This window comes from Amblyraja radiata, chromosome 22 (genome assembly GCF_010909765.2).
Source record: "Amblyraja radiata isolate CabotCenter1 chromosome 22, sAmbRad1.1.pri, whole genome shotgun sequence".
NCBI lineage: Eukaryota > Metazoa > Chordata > Chondrichthyes > Rajiformes > Rajidae > Amblyraja > Amblyraja radiata.
This window is the reverse complement of record NC_045977.1, coordinates 37,110,063-37,122,158: the sequence shown is the minus strand read 5'-3', so window position 1 is coordinate 37,122,158 and position 12,096 is coordinate 37,110,063.

Genomic DNA, 12,096 nt, shown 5'->3' with positions numbered 1-12,096 from the left:
TCTGGAGAGAGGGAATAGGTTCTGTTTGGGGTTGAGACCCTTCTTCAGACTGCATTTATTGCATTTGCAGTTCTTTCCTACACATAATATTGAGAGGTGAAATAACATTTAAAAGGCATTTGGACTGATGTGTGGATAGGAAAGATTTAGAATGATCTAGGTTGAACACGGTGATTCCATAAGAGAATGGGCATATATTGGGCAGCATAGACGAGTTGCGTTTAGCTCCTGTTTCTGTGCTTAGGGATGTATGACTTTGTAACAGCAGAACTGGACAATTCTGATAAATGCAGAAAAAGTAACATCCTGAACTTGTAGATTTCAATATTGATTCCAGACGGCTGCAACGTGCCCAGGCAGAATGTGAGGTGGTATTTCTCATCTTCTGTCTAGGCACAGGAGGCCACAACCAAGTTAATCAGATTGGGAATGGAGTTGAGAATTAAAATGGCAAGCACTGGATGCTTATCACTTTGCAATTTCCTTTGCAATGTGCAAATTTAATCAAACTTGTACCACTTGCAATATCTTCCTCCTCCCTCTCCTTTCAGCATTCTGAAGGGATTGCTCCCTTTGAGATGCCTGGTCCGTTGTTCCATCTCCACCAACGATTGTCTTTCCCATAGGACTTTCCTATGCAAGAGATGCAACACCAACCTCTTCACTTCCTACTCAAACGACCCATCCAGGAGAAGCAATGATTCACTTTTATTTCCTCCAATTTTGTACATTGCATTTGGTGCTCATGATAGGGTATCAAAGTACGTTAGTGAAATCAACTGTAGATTGGAAAACTACTTTGTGGAGCACTTGCTTTCAGTCCCTAGAGAGGACAGACCACATTACAACCTTCCAGACTCTGCAACAAATTCTGCAACTTCAGATAACTCACTTTCTCGGTTTGTCTCAGTATTAGCCACTTCTGTTGTAGGTCATATGTTTGTCAGTTTCAATCAGTCTTTCCAGGATTTAAACAGTACTAATCTTGTGAAATCTTGCTTGATTTGAGCTTTTCACTGTATCTTGTTGCACGTGCCAATAAACCAAATTGAAACTGAAATGTTGCCAATCATACACTGCTTTTCTTTTTTTTGCTTCATAGTTTTCCAATCGGTTTACATATCTTATCTAATATAGGCCAATCCTTTGTTTATTGGTCGAATCGTAAGAAATAATATACAATTGATTTGTTTATTGCTATGGTGTCATTTAATTCCCAAGAAAATGAGTATGGCACTATTCTATTACAGTAGAGCAAAGAGCCATGGCCCATCGTTCTTCATTGCCTCAAGGGTTTAAATCAATAATAATTAAACCATAACAAAATGAACAGATTTTTTTTTGTTGATACTACCCAGGTGAAGGTTATAGCTCTAAGATTATTGGTGTGACAAATGTTTATATTGACTGATATTTTGTTTCAAGTAACCTCATGTTACAAGATCTTTCATTACAGCAGTTATTACAATGAAAATTAATATCCCCATTGCTTTTATATCTGTTATGTCAAATGTATTATCTGACTCATATGACTTTTATGACATATGATTTTTAGCAGAATTTTCGGTTCGTAGGTTGACAATGATTAGTGTTCATGAGGTTCACAGCTGACAAACTCAGATTGGCATTAAAGAATTTCCTTGCCAGTAATTGAGACTTGAAGATTAAAACGGCAATGTCTCTATAAATTGCAATGGCAAATCATACAGAATGTTAACATGCATGACATATTTATGATTTGCTTCATCTTTTATTGCTAATAATTTACTAAGTTTTGGTCAGATATTTAACAGAACTATAACTTTACTTTTCTTCTGGCCTACTGTTCTTTCATTAATGGTGATTCAAAATATTTATTAACAATTCCATCAGTCCTTTCCTTTCAAGTACAAGCTACCATAGTTCATAGTTCCACGAATGCTGATTCAAAATACCGATTAACAATTCAGATTCAGATTCAAACTTTATTGTCAATAGTACTTTGCTTTCAAGTACACGTTGTCTCTGTTATCTCACTCACTAATAAACTATCCTTTTCCTTTGTTAGTACTTTGCAAAATCCCAAGATATATCCAAAAAAATTGGAACCTTGGAGATTGGAACCTTGGAGATTGGAATCTTTTTGTTTCCCTATACTATTTTTTTCCAGACGAGAATTACATTTTAAAAATGGCTATGACTTAAGCCTCTTTAATTTAATATTTTCATTCATTTCTTGCGGTACCCTCTTCTAACCAGAAAGGCAAAGAATTTCACGTAAAATTTTCTGTTTGGTATTAATATATATCTTATTTTTCTTCATTATTTATATTCTACTATTTTTCCAATTAATTATCTCTGTTCTCTTTCATATAATTGAAATTAAGGACCACTCTGGACAGAACGGTGGCGCAGTGGTAGAGTTGCTGCCTCACAGCAGCAGAAACCCCGGTTTGATCCTGACCTCGAGTGCTGTCTATACGGAGTTTGTAAGTTCCCCCTGTGAACACGTGGGTTTTCTCTGGGTGCTCCAGTTTCCTCGCACATCCTAAAGACTTACAGGTTTGTAAGTTAAATGGTATCTGTAAATTGTCCCTAGTATGTAGAACATACTGGTGTATGTATGATCGCTGGTCGGTGCAGGTTTGGTGGGCCAAAGAACCTGCTTCCATACCGTATCTCTACCGTGCTCCATAAGTTATTGAGGAGTTACTGATAGACATCAGACAATGGATATCATTCTCTCTAATTGAACATTTAGGCTGTGAAACTGCAGTAATGATTGAATTTATTCACTGTTTGTTAGGTGATATCTGACCTGTTTGTGAGTGAGGGGAATTGACGGATACCCTCAACATTTGATGACAAATATCTACAGTAGGTGTTGATTTCATGAAACAGTTGCAATATGCACAGTTCGATATTTGATCTTACGGTCTCCTCTTAAACCCCGGTCAACTATTGTTAATTCAATACTCTTGTTTAGAATCCATTCACCTGGAAACAAATTTATTGAAATTTTTTTGAAAGGGGAGAAAGCACAAAGGAAGTAATTGTTGGCCCAGATGGTTCCTCTTTAGTTCTAATGATAAAACTAATAAAAAGGTAAAAACAATTGAAGCGACAAGTGACACTTTAAATACACTTTAAAGGGCATATGGGTGCTGAGGTTTTTACAACCAATGTAAATTAACTCCGAAGGTTTTAGCACTGAATCTAATTTTGCTTACTTGGTAATGTACTAATTGTTCTTGAATTTCAGTCACATTTTCACTTTTATTTCCCCATGAGATGGAGATCCATCTTGGTTATGTATCTAGGATGTGGGAAAGAAGTTTCCAGTAATGGGAGAGTCTAGGACCAGAGAGCGCGGCCTAAAAAAAAAGGACGTATCTTCAAAATGGAGACGAGGAGGAATTTCTTTTTATAAGGGGGCTCGTGAATCTGTGGAATTCATTACCACATACTACGTCATTGGGTATTTTTAAGACTGAGATTGATAGGTTCGTGAAGGGCATCAAACATGACGGACAGAAGGCAGGAGAATGGGAAAAATAGATCAGCCATGATTGAATGATGGAGTAGACTCGATGTACTGACTGGCCTAATTCTGCTCCTATGTCATTGTGTGTCTCTGGGGCAGACTTAATGAGCTATTTGGTCAATATTTTCTCCAGTTTCCTATGATACTACTTGTCTTTACAGTCAGTGTATCTCAAAGTAAAACAATCCAACTAACGTTTTTGAAATAAAAAATGATATTATATTTAACTTCATGTCTTTTTCAACCTCTCAGTGACAGTAAAATTTATTTTGGCTTGTGATTTCTGACAGTGTAAAACACAAACCAAGCTGAAAACCAAGGTGAGTCTGGACTAAATTACCAGATAGTTGGTTCCAAAATGCTTGTGACAAACAATTACCACTTTGAAAAAATTGTAATAGTCAGACTTTGCAAAAAATATACGATACGATTGAAGTCGTTTTTGATTATTTCACCAATGACATTTAATAGTAAATGCCTAGTTCATACATTATAATTTCATTATGTCTATAATCAATATTTTCATGGTTGTCTAATGAATATGGTAGCGCTGCGGTAGAGTTGCTGCTTTACAGTGGTAGTGACCTGGGTTCGATCCTGACTACGGGTGCATTCTGTACGGAGTTAGTACGTTTTCCCTGTGATCACGTGGGTTTTCCCTGGGTGCTCCGGTTTCCTCCCACACTCCAAAAACGCTCAGATTTGACAGTTAATTGGCTTCAGTAAAAATTGTAAATTTTGTGTGTAGTATAGTGAAAGTGTATGAGGATCGCAAGTTAGCGCAGACTTGGTGGGCCGAAGGGCCTGTTCCTGCACTGTACCTCTAAACTAAACTAAACTAAACTAAACTAAACTAATAAAATAATATGGGCATGAGAACATTGAAGCTGTCTTTGATAAATGAATGGCTGTTTTCCAAATGCAAACTCAGTATTTCTTCTATGTAATATTTTCTCAAAGAATTCTGAGGCCAACGTCATATATTTATCTTAAACTGTGCTCCCAGGATGATAATGAGCTCCTGCTGGTAAACAGCTGTCTGTGTCATCGGTTTAACCCAGGTTTCATCACACATCAGACTTCAAAGCCTGCATGGTATGCACTTAGTTCAGGTCTGCTAGGCAATGACCTAAAAAAAAAGATGTTCTAAAATGTTATTTTAACTCTCAGTTTGAAATAATAATGATATGAACCCAGGGAGTGGACTCTGGATAACCCCATCAAGTACATTTTTAAGGCAGAGATATTTTTAAGGCAAAGATAGATAAACTCTTGATTAGTATTGGTGTCATGGGTTATGGGGAGAAGGCAGGAGAATGAGGTCAGCAGGGAGAGATAGATCAGCCATGATTGGATGGAGGAGTAGACTTGATGGGCAGAATGGCCTAATTCTGCTCCTATCACTTATGACCTTACATATGACCTTATATATTAACCTTATGACCTTACATATCCTTCATATTTATTTAACTCTTGCATTTGTTTACTGTGATCCACAAGAACTCCTTGGTGTGGCACTGTTGCCGTTTATCACAGTTTTTGCTTCATGTCATAGTTTGTTGCTTTTGCTAATTATTTTGCTGAGGCTTATATAAATGTTCTGATCAATGAAATTCATCTGTTCAATCATCTAAATTTCAGAAAACTTAACAACACTGAACATTATGTTTTACACAAAGAGAACTGAATGCACAAATAGAAATATGGGTCAGTGATGTCCATTTTTGATGTAAAATTGGTGCAGAATATATTTTTAAAAATTTAGTTTTGAGATACAGGGCGGAAACAGGCCCTTCGGCCCATCGAGTCCACACCGACCAGCGATCCCCCACATTAACACTACCCTACACACACTAGGGGAAATTGTACATTGACACCAAGCCAATTTCTAAGGCAGAGATATGCCTGCGTTTGGTCTATATCCATCCAGGTCTATAATCCAAATGTCTCTTAAACCCCCGTTTACAGCTTTCTCGTGTGGTCTTTCCATATACCCAATGCCCTCCATAGAAAAAGCTGCCCCCAAAAATCTTCCCCTTCTCACCTTAAACCTATGTCCCCCAGTTATTCATTCTCCTGCCCTGGGTAAAAGATTGTGACCATGCACCTTATCTATACCCATTGTGATTTTAAAAACCTCAATAAGCTCACCATTTAAGTTCCAACGATCCAGGGGAAAAAAAAGTAAATAGAATTTAAAAAAAAGTTCCTGCCCATTCAGTCTCTCCTTATAACTCAAGGCCTCTTCGGATCGTTGACCTTGTCGTGGTGAAGAGGCTTGTTTGACCCCATGATTCCGAAAGCGATGCCTTCTGAAGCACCAGCTTAGAAATATAGAAACATAGAAAATAGGTGCAGGAGTAGGCCATTCGGCCCTTCGAGCCTGCACCGCCATTCAATATGATCATGGCTGATCATCCAACTCAGTATCCTGTACCTGCCTTCTCTGCCTTCCCATCAGCTTCTGGTCGGGCCACCCATGGCGGCACGGTCGAGGATGAGGGTCCAGACTAAGAACGATCCAACCTGCAAAACCTCAACGGCGGACCAAGTTATCTTGAACTCAACGGCTGTGAAGGCGGACGAAGGCTGCAACAGATCTATCAGCCCCAATCGTCTTGGTTCCCTTGCCTTTGGAATTAGTTGATTGATTTGTGAAGGACCGTGTGCTTCTTGGAATGCAACATCAAGTACACGTTAAGCAATTAACCTACACACCTGCATGTCTTTGGAATGCGGAAGGAAAGGGGAGCACCTGGAGAAAACCCAAGCGGTCATAGGGAGAATGTACACACTCCCGTACGGTCAGCATCTGTGATCAGGATTGAACCCGGGTCTCTAACACTAATGTAGCAACTCCTCCGCTGTGTCACTGTGCTGACCAGAATCTCAAGAGGGGTCCCAACCTGAAACATCACCTCTCCATGTTCTCCAGAGATTCTGCCTGTCTGCTGAATTACTCCAGTACTTTGTTTTTCTTTTGATCCTTAAACTATCACCTTCTGAATTCCCAATCTTAGTTTGTGGAATCTTTCCTTGGAGTCTAGATATCATTTTGGTAAATCTAGATTACACTATCTACAAGACTATTCTAGTTCTCCTATGATGTAGCATCCACAACAACTTATTCTCACCCCATTATTCTAATTCTCTCGATGGAAGAATAGCTTTTTATGTAGCTCATGAACACTAGATGTCACTGCAACTTGTAGTTAAAATGAATCCTTCTAAACACATCTTGAAAACACGAACAAAGATATTCATTATAATTTGGGTACAATATAGTAAAATAATCAACTTGTTATGTAGCATGCTAACTCAATTTTCCTCTGATTATTTTTTTTTGAGCTGCGTTATCATTTATGAAGTATTTTCAGTGAATTGAACATATCTGAAAATTCATATCAGCATAATGATTTCACCTTAATGTTGATGTGATGACCATGATGATAATTGCAATAGAACACAACAATTTATATTAATTGTACATGCGCAATGAACCTAATGTGTATATTAGTTCAGTGAAATGGAATCAATGAAACCTTAAATGATGCTCTTTACATTTAAGTTATTTCTTTTGAATATTAATTTATTTACCAGATATCCGTTAAGTTGTAATCAAAGTGATTATTTTTACACAGAATGAAATTATGAAGATAAGTCTTGATTAAAACAGCTACAATAGAAAGATTGACGAGAAAACTGAAGATTAAGCCTACAGGTGTGGTTACTGATGGTTTCTGATGAATATATCTTTTAAGTTGTACTGAGTAGTAGCATTCCTATCACTGATACAGATTGGTGTGAATTCATAACCCACTCCAAAGGGTGACACGGTGATAGAGTTGCTGCCTTACAGCGCCAGAGACCCAGGTTCAATCCTGATAGCGGGTGCTTGTCCGTACGGAGTTTGTACGTTCTCCCCGTGACCTGCGTGGGTTTTCTTCGGGATCGCCGGTTTCCTCCCACAGTCCAAAGTCGCACAGGTTTGTAGGTTAATTGGCGTGGTGTAATTGTAAATTATCCCTAGTGTGTTGGATAGCGTTAGTGTGTGGGGGATCTGTGGTCAGCATGGACTCGGTGGGCCGAAGGGCCTGTTTCCATGCTCTATCTCTAAACTAAACAAAAGTAAACTAAACTAAACTATACAAAGGTTTAACATATACTCAAATTATCAAGGGTGTGCTACCCTGTTTTAGGTGGAGTGTTTCAGTCAGTTAAGACCTGCCTTCCGTCTAACATATACAGAGATTCTGTTGTGATTTGACACCAAACTAAGAAAAATTGTGGAAAAGGTCTTTGAAGTGGCTTTCATAAATCTTTTTACATTCTGCTAGTCAGGACATTTAAAGTAAAATATTGGTCAGACAATGAACAACCAATTTAAAAAGGCTTTCACATCCTAAAAAAGGGCATGATTTCAATATTTATAATTGCACTAATTTTCAATGCACACTAGGGATCTTGTAGATCAGTAGCAGGCCTCTGTCCTTTTAATTGTTCACCATCTTGCCCATTTCACTGGATAAACAATTTGCAATTATCTTCTCAATCCAGCAACAAAATTAATTAATTGGCTTCAAAATGTAAAAAAAGTTATTAACATTTAAATGAAGTCTCTTCGTGAGTTGGAACTGATTGTATCTATGTTTAGTTTAGAGATACAGAGTGGAAACAGGCCCTTTGGCCCGTGTCCCCACAGATCAGCGATCCCTGCACATTAACACTACCCTGCGCACACTAGGAACAATTTACACTTACTTATACCAAGCCAATTAACCTGTACATCTTTGGAGTGTGGGAGGAAACCGAAGATCTTGGAGAAAACCCACGCGGTCACGGGGAGAACGTACAAACTCCGTACAGACAGCACCCGTAGTCTGGATCAAATCCAGGTCTCCAGCGCTGTAAATGCAGTAAGGCAGCAACTCTACTGCTGCGCCACCATGCGTATGTATGGTATATCTGATTTGTTTGGATAGTGTGTTAAACAAAACGTTTGACAGTTCCTCAGTACACATGACAATAATAAACCTAAACTTAAACCCTCCTCTATCTTTTACCCTTTGATTCAATTAACCTTTAGAAATTATAGAATTTCAGTTGTTGTATAATTAAATCCTATTCCTCCTTAAAAAACATATTATTTCATTGTAGCTTTTAAAACATGTCCCCTTGCTTTTGAAAATAATTTGAAGTCTGCTGGTGAGAAAGTGCTAGAAGCTAAAGAACAATATTCTGATATAGGTATGTGAATTATAAAGTTACATACAGTGCCCACAAGACTATACAACTCAAATCAAGTTTAATGAGTCACAATGCAGATGGAATCAAAGCCCAAGGTTTTTCGATAAGCTGAGACCTTTAAAACACAAATGCAGGTACTAAAAGAAATGAAGAGCAATTCAATAGATATATTTAATTGTGCTCATGTAAATTAATTCCAGATATTTTTAGAAGTTTGATCAAACTTAATTAGGAAAAGGCTCCTTTAAATAATAGACCATTGGTAAAAACATTTTGGAAAGTGTTTTCAGTTGTTTGTGGGATCCTGATGGTCAGATTCTAATTACTTTAAAACCCCAGCTACAGTATTTTGAATCAAACAATCAAAGTTGCTGTAAATACTTTATTTATTGGTATCAGCAACATTTATACTTGCCTAGAAATTAATCTACGTCCTTATGACAGCACTGAATGCCTGTTGTGCCAAAGGCCAAATGTGTAGGATGGAACTGCAGATGCTGGTTTAAATAGAAGATAGACGCAAAATGCTGGAGTAACTCAGCGGGTCAGACAGCATCTCTGAAGAATCCTTTTCTCCAGAGATGCTGCCTGACCCGCAGGGTTACTCCAGCTTTTTGTGTCTATCTTTGGTGTAAACTAGCACCTGCAATTCCTTCCTACTCCTCTTGGACTTTAGGTAGACAAACGGAACTGCAGGTGGTGGAATCCTAAACAACACCCAAAGTGCTGGAGAAACTCAATAGATCTTTTTTGATCCAGCCTTTCCCCTCCAATCCGTCTGAAGAAGGGTTCAGGCTCAAGATGTCACCTGTCCGTTCCCTCCACAGGTGCTGCCTGACCCTCTAAGTTCCTCCAGCACGTTTTTGTTTTGTTGGGCTATATGTACTGTAGTTTGGTTTGCCACCTTTCCTCTTTAAATTATTAAGTTTTCAACTCGAGAGGTTTTAAAATGGAAAGCCCTTGTTCTTGAATGGGGGATAGGAAGCGAGTCCGGCCTAACCATGGTCATTGGTCATCTGCAAGCCGCAGATGCTGACAATCTGAAATAAAAACAGTTCTTTAGTAACTTGTCAGTTTCTTTGTTGAACTAAATTAAGGCGCATGTTGCAATCAAAAGCGCTTGAACAATTGGTTGGGAAGAAAGCCAAACTGTAAGAAAGACGACTGCGCCTCCTTTTCAAGAGCAGCCAGCTACATTAACACTACCCTGCGCACACTAGGAACAATTTACACTTACTTATACCAAGCCAATTAACCTGTACATCTTTGGAGTGTGGGAGGAAACCGAAGATCTTGGAGAAAACCCACGCGGTCACGGGGAGAACGTACAAACTCCGTACAGACAGCACCCGTAGTCTGGATCAAATCCAGGTCTCCAGCGCTGTAAATGCAGTAAGGCAGCAACTCTACTGCTGCGCCACCATGCGTATGTATGGTATATCTGATTTGTTTGGATAGTGTGTTAAACAAAACGTTTGACAGTTCCTCAGTACACATGACAATAATAAACCTAAACTTAAACCCTCCTCTATCTTTTACTCTTTGATTCAATTAACCTTTAGAAATTATAGAATTTCAGTTGTTGTATAATTAAATCCTATTCCTCCTTAAAAAACATATTATTTCATTGTAGCTTTTAAAACATGTCCCCTTGCTTTTGAAAATAATTTGAAGTCTGCTGGTGAGAAAGTGCTAGAAGCTAAAGAACAATATTCTGATATAGGTATGTGAATTATAAAGTTACATACAGTGCCCACAAGACTATACAACTCAAATCCAGTTTAATGAGCCACAATGCAGATGGAATCAAAGCCCAAGGTTTTTCGATGAGCTGAGACCTTTAAAACACAAATGCAGGTACTAAAAGAAATGAAGAGCAATTCAATAGATATATTTAATTGTGCTCATGTAAATTAATTCCAGATATTTTTAGAAGTTTGATCAAACTTAATTAGGAAAAGGCTCCTTTAGATAATAGACCATTTTGGAAAGTGTTTTCAGTTGTTTGTGGGATCCTGATGGTCAGATTCTAATTACTTTAAAACCCCAGCTACAGTATTTTGAATCAAACAATCAAAGTTGCTGTAAAGACTTTATTTATTGGTATCAGCAACATTTATACTTGCCTAGAAATTAATCTACGTCCTTATGACAGCACTGAATGCCTGTTGTGCCAAAGGCCAAATGTGTAGGAAGGAACTGCAGATGCTGGTTTAAATCGAAGATAGACGCAAAATGCTGGAGTAACTCAGCGGGTCAGACAGCATCTCTGAAGAATCCTTTTCTCCAGAGATGCTGCCTGACCCGCAGGGTTACTCCAGCTTTTTGTGTCTATCTTTGGTGTAAACTAGCACCTGCAATTCCTTCCTACTCCTCTTGGACTTTAGGTAGACAAACGGAACTGCAGGTGGTGGAATCCTAAACAACACCCAAAGTGCTGGAGAAACTCAATAGATCTTTTTTGATCCAGCCTTTCCCCTCCAATCCGTCTGAAGAAGGGTTCAGGCTCAAGATGTCACCTGTCCGTTCCCTCCACAGGTGCTGCCTGACCCTCTAAGTTCCTCCAGCACGTTTTTGTTTTGTTGGGCTATATGTACTGTAGTTTGGTTTGCCACCTTTCCTCTTTAAATTATTAAGTTTTCAGGATATGGATGTCACTGGCAAGACCTGCATTTATTGCCCAACCATAGTTGCCCTTGAGAGTGAGCCTTGCTGGTGAGCCATCCTTTGAACTGTTTACTGGTGACGCTACTCCCACACTGATGGTGGGTAAACAATTCAACATTTCAGATTCAAATCAAGAGAGGAAAGTGATGTGTAGAAGCAAAGAGATTTCACTTAGAGTCATAGAGTCAAACAAGCTGTCTGGCCCAATTTGCCCACGCCAACTAACATGCTCCAGCGACACTAATCCTATCTGCCTATGTTTGGCCCATATCGCTCTAAATCTATCCTATCCATGTACCTGTCCAAATGCTTCTTAAACATTGTGATAGTATCTGCCTCAACTATGTCCTCTGACAGCTCGTTCCATATACCCACAACCCTTTGTGTAAAAAAAAAGTTACTGCTCAGGTTCCTATTCAATCTTTCCCCCCTCACCATAAACTATGTTTACCATTTACCATTTCTATTCCTCACATGATCGTATACACCTCATATTCCTGCGCTCCAAAGGATAAAGTTCTAGCCTGCTCAACCTCTCCCTATAGCTCAGGGACTCGAATCCTGACAACATGCTCGTAAATCTTCTCTGCACCTTAGCAACTTCAAGAGGGAACTTTGGTCTTTGGCTCCCAGCAGCTGAGGCCACAAAGCAAACATTT